The 7,247-nt window shown below is 39.2% G+C and overlaps 1 long non-coding RNA gene across 1 annotated transcript; it reads left to right on the top strand.

Annotated features, from left to right (window-relative positions):
• The first annotated feature begins 6,646 nt into the window (after window positions 1-6,646).
• LOC113309519 lies at window positions 6,647-7,247 on the top strand. The gene is made up of 3 exons (XR_003340641.1): window positions 6,647-6,768; window positions 6,941-7,066; window positions 7,162-7,247. It is a non-coding gene; the product is annotated as an uncharacterized LOC113309519 (long non-coding RNA).

Below are 7,247 nucleotides of genomic sequence, written 5' to 3'. Positions count from 1 at the left end.
CAAAGGGCATTCTAGTGTAGCAATAAAGGCCATGTGGGGTGTAGAATGTTGTGTGTAGTTGATCTTCTTCTGCCAGGGCTACTTGGTTGTAGCAGGAATATCCATCCATGAATGACAGCTCTTCGTATCCTTCTACTGCTTCAACCAGCTAATCTATGCTCGGCAGGGAATAGCTGTCCTTTGGACATGCCTTGTTGAGGTTAGTAAAATCGATGCATATCCTAAACCCTCCATTTTTATTAGGAACGACGACCATGTTGGAGATCCATGTAGGGTACTTGACTTCCTTGATGAACCCTGCTTTTAGTAGTTTCCGAAGTTCTTTTTCCACTTCCTTATGATACTCCGGTGCAACTTTTCTTATTTTCTGCGTGAAAGGTGGCGTGCCTGGTTTGATGCGCAGCTCGTGTTGGATTATTTTCGTATCAATACCCGGCATATATCCTAGCTTCCAGGCGAATACATCCGCGTATTCTTTAAGTAATTTGGTTAAGGAATCTTCTCTTCTTTCGTCCATTATGGTCCCTACTTTGATCATCTTCGGGTTTTCTTCCGTTCCTATGTTGATTTCTTTTACGGGCTCTACTGGTGTGAACACCGGCTTCGGATCCCCGAGGACTGGGACGTTCTTTGATTGCTATTTGGTATGTTTCTGTCCTTCGTTGGCTGCTGAAGTACCTGTTTCTGTGTTTAGGACATTATCATCTTTTGTCAAACCCCTCCCTGTGGTTTCCTTGAGGAACAGGTCTATGGCCTTTTCTTTCGTGGCTTCTTTATTTTTAATTCTTCGGGTTTTTCGCTGATCTTCTTGTTCGCTGTTGATACGATCCTGAGTGGTTTGGCACTCTTTTGCAGAGACCCGATCTCCCTTGATTTCCATCACTCCCTCAAGTGTAGGGAATCTGAGATATTTGTAGTAAGTTGCCGCCACTTCTTTGAGTTTATGTAACCACTTTCGTCCAATAATGGCGTTATAGGGGGATGGGGCGTCAACCACGTTGAATCGTGTTTCTACTTTCATGGGTCCGGCGTTAACCTGCAACACGATGTCTCCCAATGGATTTGTGGGTGCTCCATTGAATCCATAGATGGTGTAATAAGAGGTCATTAGTTGTTCATCATGGAGCTTTATTCGTTTGAATGCGTCGTAGAATAGAACGTTCACTGAGCTTCCCCCGTCTATGAGGATCTTTTTGAGGTTACATCCAGCCAGTGGTAGTGTTAGGACCAAGGGATCGTTATGATCTTCCATATCTTCTTCGATATCTTCAGCATCGAAGATAATAGGTGCGTCCATCCACTCTTCGTATTCGTCCACCTCTACACCATCAATCTTATATAATTCGCAGTGGTCTTCGAACTGCTTCCGTAGCCTCTTTCCTATCTGCGCTGTAAGAGAGGGCTCCGCGGCTTCGGAACACGAGATGGTGTTGATTGTGCGGTTTCCCTTTGGAAGTTGGACTGGCTTGATTCGTTTGGATCTATCCTCGGCGAACTCCTTTCGTATGTAATGTTTGAGTTCGCCAGCATCAATCAGTTTTTGGATCATTATTTTGAGGTTTTTGCATTTCTCGGTCTGGTGTCCATTGAAGCAGTGATATTCACAGTAATCTTTAGACTTATCGGTTCTTGGGGGCTGTTTTTCCTTAGACCACGGCCACTCCAAATTTTCCCTTCCTTTGATCTCTCGCAAGATCCGAGCATAGATAGCATTGAGCTTCGTGTAAACTTGATCTTCGAATTTTCGATCGTATTTTCATCGTTCATCTCTTCGTTCCTTCCTATCTTCGTGAGGCCGTTCCACTGAGCTATTTCTTTTGGCCCCATTGGTTTGTTCTGCGGAATTGGTACGGTGAGACCTCTGCGTGTGTGCCCTCGGGTTCTCACGCTGGATTTCTTCAAGACGAGCGTACTTTTCAATAATTATTCGAAGATCTCCTTCTGTCTTAGGCACGCTTCCATGAATCTCAATAAATAGTGGACTCATTCGGTCTAATCCCCACTTGTAGCAGTTGATACTTATTACTGGGTCCACACTCCCTATGGCTTGGAAGATCTTGTGCCATCTGTTAGTGTATTCCCTCGTGTTTTCCTTGTAGCCAATTGCCAGAGAAAAAATCTTATCCATTCCAGTGTTGACAGCTTTGTTGTACATGTATGTCCTCAGAAATTTCTCTGCGAGTTGATCGTAGGAGTTGATGGAATCAGGTGGTAGGTTGTCAAACCAAAACAAAGCCGATCCCTTCAGACTTGACGGGAAATATCTACAGAGGACAACGTCGTTCTGACTCCATCGGGCTAAGATACAGTTATAATACCGGATATGTGCCGCGGGATCACTGGATTCTTCGTAGAATTCAAAAGTTGGGACATGGCACTTTAACAGAATGGGGGTATTTGTCAGGCGATGAGTTAGGGGCGTGGAGTTAGCTTCTTTCATCACCTCTTCGAGCCTTCCTCCGCCTTGTCTGGATTTTAACTGTTTGATCTCAGCCATCATATCATCATGCATCTCCTCCATTGCGCGGTAATATCCCATGTTCTCATGCTCAGTTGAGCGTTTCTTTCTTCGATCTTCGCTGTCATAATAGTCTAACTCTTCGGTGGCATATTTCGGATCTGATGCGCTGCTTCCCCTGGCGTCATTTGCTAGGATGACTCTTCGGTCACGATTGGGCTCTGGCGCTTTAGAATTTGCTTCGTCCAGTTGTTGGCTAGTCTTCGTGCTTTGGGCAGTCTTATCTTTCAAGTCTTGGTTCTCCCTGGCCAGAAGAGCTACGAAATCTACATAGACCTGCTGGCTCTTTTTCAATTATTCGAGCTCTACCATCAGTCGGTGGGATTGGTTTGATCCCTGATTGGGAGTTCCGGCTGGTACCCCTACGGCCACAGTTCCCCCTTCGTCTACAGTGTGTATTAAGGGTGGCCGAGGATCAGCTTCAATCGTTGATATCTCCAAGTTTGGTCCCCTCGGTTGAGTTTCCTCCCGTGGTCCTAAAAGCACTGGTATGGTTTGATTCTGACCGTTAGTTGACGGCATTCCGAAGATTGGTGGATGTGCGGGCTGATGCGTCATGGATTCTTCTACCCCTTCTTTTTGTTGATGGATTTGGCTTGGGACCCAAGTCTTGTTAGCTTCTGTAGTCTAGGGGGAAGCAACAGTCTTCGTGGCTGCTTCTTTGTGGGCCACGGCTTCTATGGAGTTAGTTTTCATAGGTGAAGTGATTTCCGCAGCATCCTGCCTCTGAGAAGTTGTTTTAGCTTTGTCTCATTTCTGCTTGCTTCGGGTCACTACACCAAATTTGGGTTTTTGTAACAATGGGATTCCTAACCAAATTTTTTAACTCAAATGATCCATTATAAATCTAGTAACTCATACAAAAAGTTAGCATATTAAAAAATAGTTACCATAATTTGGAATTAATTCATAAAAACTAAATAACTATTAAAAGTGTGAGATCATTAGTTATACAATCCTAACACATTCTATACTAAATTACTATTACTAATATTCCTACCCAAAATCTATGTATACCAAAATCCACCCCATCTTTCTAACTCTTTGTCATTTTTAGTAGTAACACAATTTTACAATGCTAACACAATGATTTATTTTAAAATTTAGAAAATGTAAAATAAAATAATAGAATTTTATAAATCTTTTTTTGGAACCAATTTCAGTTCTAGAACTTAAGAACAACTTATATCCTGGAACCAAAATGATATTGGAACCGCAACAACTTAAATACATCTCAATATCTTCGAGGACCAAAACCAAATCTTATCTAGGTTTTCCGAAAGAACTCCATTATCTTCTTCACCAACAAAGTCGTTTAATTTTGATCTCCCAAATCATGTAACAACGATAGTCGAAGGAATTAGAGGATCGAATCTCAGTCAATCAAGGAATTAGGTGTTTAATTTTGATCTCCCAAAGCGTCTAATTTTGCTAAACTTGATCAATTACAGGTTGGGTTTCTTTCTTCTTCCTTTTTTTTGTTGCTTTAAGATTGTCTAATATTGAGTCTCTCAGATTTTATGCTATGCGAATTGGGTGTTTTCTGGATTATTATAACATTGGGTTTAGAAATTGGATTTTACATTAACTTACCTAATTCATGATATTGCCAAAAATATGTTTGCACCGATTGATTTTTTTTGTTTATGGTTTTCTTAGTGCTGCTGTACTAGGATGCCTCACACCATTTACTTGTATCATTGGAAACCATTAGAACTGACTAGATGTGCTTAAACATAATAGTTACAGGGAAGTAATTGCTTTTGATTTATTTGTTTGTCTGTTGCTTGCTTTGTTTACTGCTTAATTTCACACCTGATGAGATGCTAATGTGGTCAAGTTTGATTTTTCAGAATGCGGAGAGGACTGGATAAGTCCTGGATGTTCGAAAATAATAGATTTGGTTAAGTGTACAGAGATAGGGTGAAATTCTTCATTCAATATGCAGCTACATATGGTCTTTGGAAAACCGTTTGTCCTTTCCCATGTTCTAGATGTTTAAATGGGGATGGTCTCATTATTAAGGAAGTGCAGTAGCATTTGTACCTGTATGGTATCGACAAGACGTATGTGACTTGGGTCTTTCATGGTGAGAAGCGGCCAGGTAATAATGCGATGAGTATTCCAGTAGAGTATGTGGCTAATGATCAAATTATAGGAGATGCATTTCCAGATTTGAGTACTCTTATTGATGCTGCATTTGAAGTTCATGGAAGGAATGGCGGTAGTGCTTGCGTAGATGATGTGAATGGGACACATGATGTTGATGAAGATCCATTTGAGTTTGAACCAGATGCACAAAAGCGACACGAAAAGTACAAAAAATTGGCTGAACAGTAATTGTATCCCACTTGTGAACGCAAGGTCAGTACACTCTCTGCGATTGTGGAGCTGCAGAATATAAAGAAACAGTTTGGAATTCAGGTAATTGTGTGACCAAATTGTTGGAAATGATAAAAGGGTGGATACCAGAAGAACCTCCTATGTTTTCAGAACTTACAAGTTATGAAGTCTAGTTCGAATATTTGAAAGGGTTTGTTTCTGTTCATTTATGTTTTGTAACTACTGGAGAAACTAGATAATTTGTTCTAAGTTTGGGCAAGATTAGTTAGGAGATGGGCAGACATGCTTGTCACTAGAGAAACTGAGACTCACTTTTCATTGTAATGTATCATTTGTTGATCCAGTGATGTGAGGCATGCTCTTGCAATGATTTCTGAGTTGGCCTCTAAAGATCATTATTCTAGATCTCCTGCACTAGATGTTCTACTTTGATTGTATGTGGTAATCCAAGTATTCCTGCATAATCAAATATTACATCTTAGAATGGTGTTACTAACATGAAGCTCGGATGCAGTTTTACGTCTGCTGATTTCTTACAGAATTCTTTGTATGATGAATTTTTCTTTCATAAGCTTGGTGTTTGGATTTTTCCTTGTTGGATATTTCATATTTCCTGTTTTGACTGCTGGTTTTAAATGGTTGAAATTTATTTCATTTTCTCATTACAGGTGAAAAGGTGGGCTAAACTTGTGAATGCCTTTTGTACTCAAAAGCTGCAGTTTGAAATAATCTACAAAGTCTAATCCAATACTATGAAGAGTTAAAAAAACCAAGATGATGAAGTAAACCTCTGTGACCAGGACGCGCTTACAGAAGATACGCTTATTCATTGGTTCCGCTCAGGGTTAAACCCCGAGGGTATGTGAGCAGTTGAGATATCACTTGTAGAAATTGCTTGCATCCTTTGCCACTTCATTGGTTTCAGTATCATTGATTAGGTTTCTATTGTTGTAGAGAAAGCTTTGGAACTCATTTATTTGTGCTAATCTCTTTCATCACGCATGATCAAGGTCGAACTGACCACTGCACCTTCTACTAGCTAGTTTTGAGTTTTGTTAATTGAACCAACTGTAACCAAAAATGTAACCAGTTTATGCATTCAAACAGAGTTCAGTAAATACATTTTGTCACAAACCTTAAATGAATTTGTAATTCATGTCTCAGAAATTGATTAGTGACTCGTAATCTTCCAATTTTGTGCAGTTATTTCCATTTCCTCAATCTCGTTTTAAAAATGGATTCCCGAATAGAAATTAGATTGGCCTTGTTATTCCAAACCTATTATTTGGTTTAGACAAGTGCATCTCATTCTGATAATGTCTTGAAGACACAAGTTTGTGTTGTTATCCAACGAAATATCCAGAGTTTATAACAAAATCGGATCAGTGTCTCAAAAATTGATTAGTGACTCGAAATCTTTCGATTTTGTGTGCAGTATGGACCAAAATTTGCCTTGACCGATCTCTGATTAAAAAAATTTGATTCTTGTCTCAAAAATCGATTAATGATTCGAAAGTACTGATTTGATTTACTAACGTCTATTTCTTCAACCACTTTTTATTATAGGGTTTAGCTCAATTTTGAGTTTTATGTTACAGTTGTGTTCAATCTTTATGCATTTTCAATTTGTTGAATCTGGATCTTCGATTGAAGATTTAACTGGAGGATGAAGTTTGATTCAATTATAAAACTGATTGAAGATCTTTAGTTTCAATTTCAATTTTTCGTCTTCACTTTTGTATTTTGATTTCTTGGGTTTTTGGATTTTGGATTTTGGATTTTTCTAGGTCAGAGAAGACGAATATTGGAAGTGCATCATTAAGCGGGGAATTAGTGAATAAATTGACTGGACTTGCAGCAAGTAATTTATGGATTGTATCTAGGGAAATTACTTATTTTTCATTACAGTAAGTGAACATTATTATTGCTTCTCTTGCTTGGTTAATTTACATAGTTTTTGCAACTTTGTTTTGTTTTCGTTTTGTTTCATTATGTTTTAGGATAATTACTAGTTTTCATTAGTTGTTTATTGGCATTAGGGCTTTGGTTAAGTTGCAATTTCATTTTTGTTGTGTGTAGGCCTGTCACGGAGACCTGGATTTTGGGATGTATGCATGGGATAAGGTTTTTTACTCATCATCAATGCAAAATCATTTAATCCCCAGTCGATGGATTTGATATGGACATATTGCAATTAGCGGAGAGGTTGGTTTTGATTTGAAGTGTCTGTTTTTGACTACTTGTTGTTTTTTATGTCATGTACCTGAAATTTTTTCGCGCTATCTTGTTAAATTAAATAGCGCGGATAGAAACGGTGAGCTTATGGTTCCACTTTCAGCTATAAATGCGACTTACATTTCATGCGTCCGCAGCTCGAGTTAAGGTT

The sequence above is a fragment of the Papaver somniferum genome, chromosome 9 (genome assembly GCF_003573695.1).
Source record: "Papaver somniferum cultivar HN1 chromosome 9, ASM357369v1, whole genome shotgun sequence".
In the NCBI taxonomy this organism is placed as follows: domain Eukaryota; kingdom Viridiplantae; phylum Streptophyta; class Magnoliopsida; order Ranunculales; family Papaveraceae; genus Papaver; species Papaver somniferum.
The sequence above is the reverse complement of the archived record's forward strand: the minus strand, read 5'-3'. Positions and strand labels throughout refer to the sequence as shown.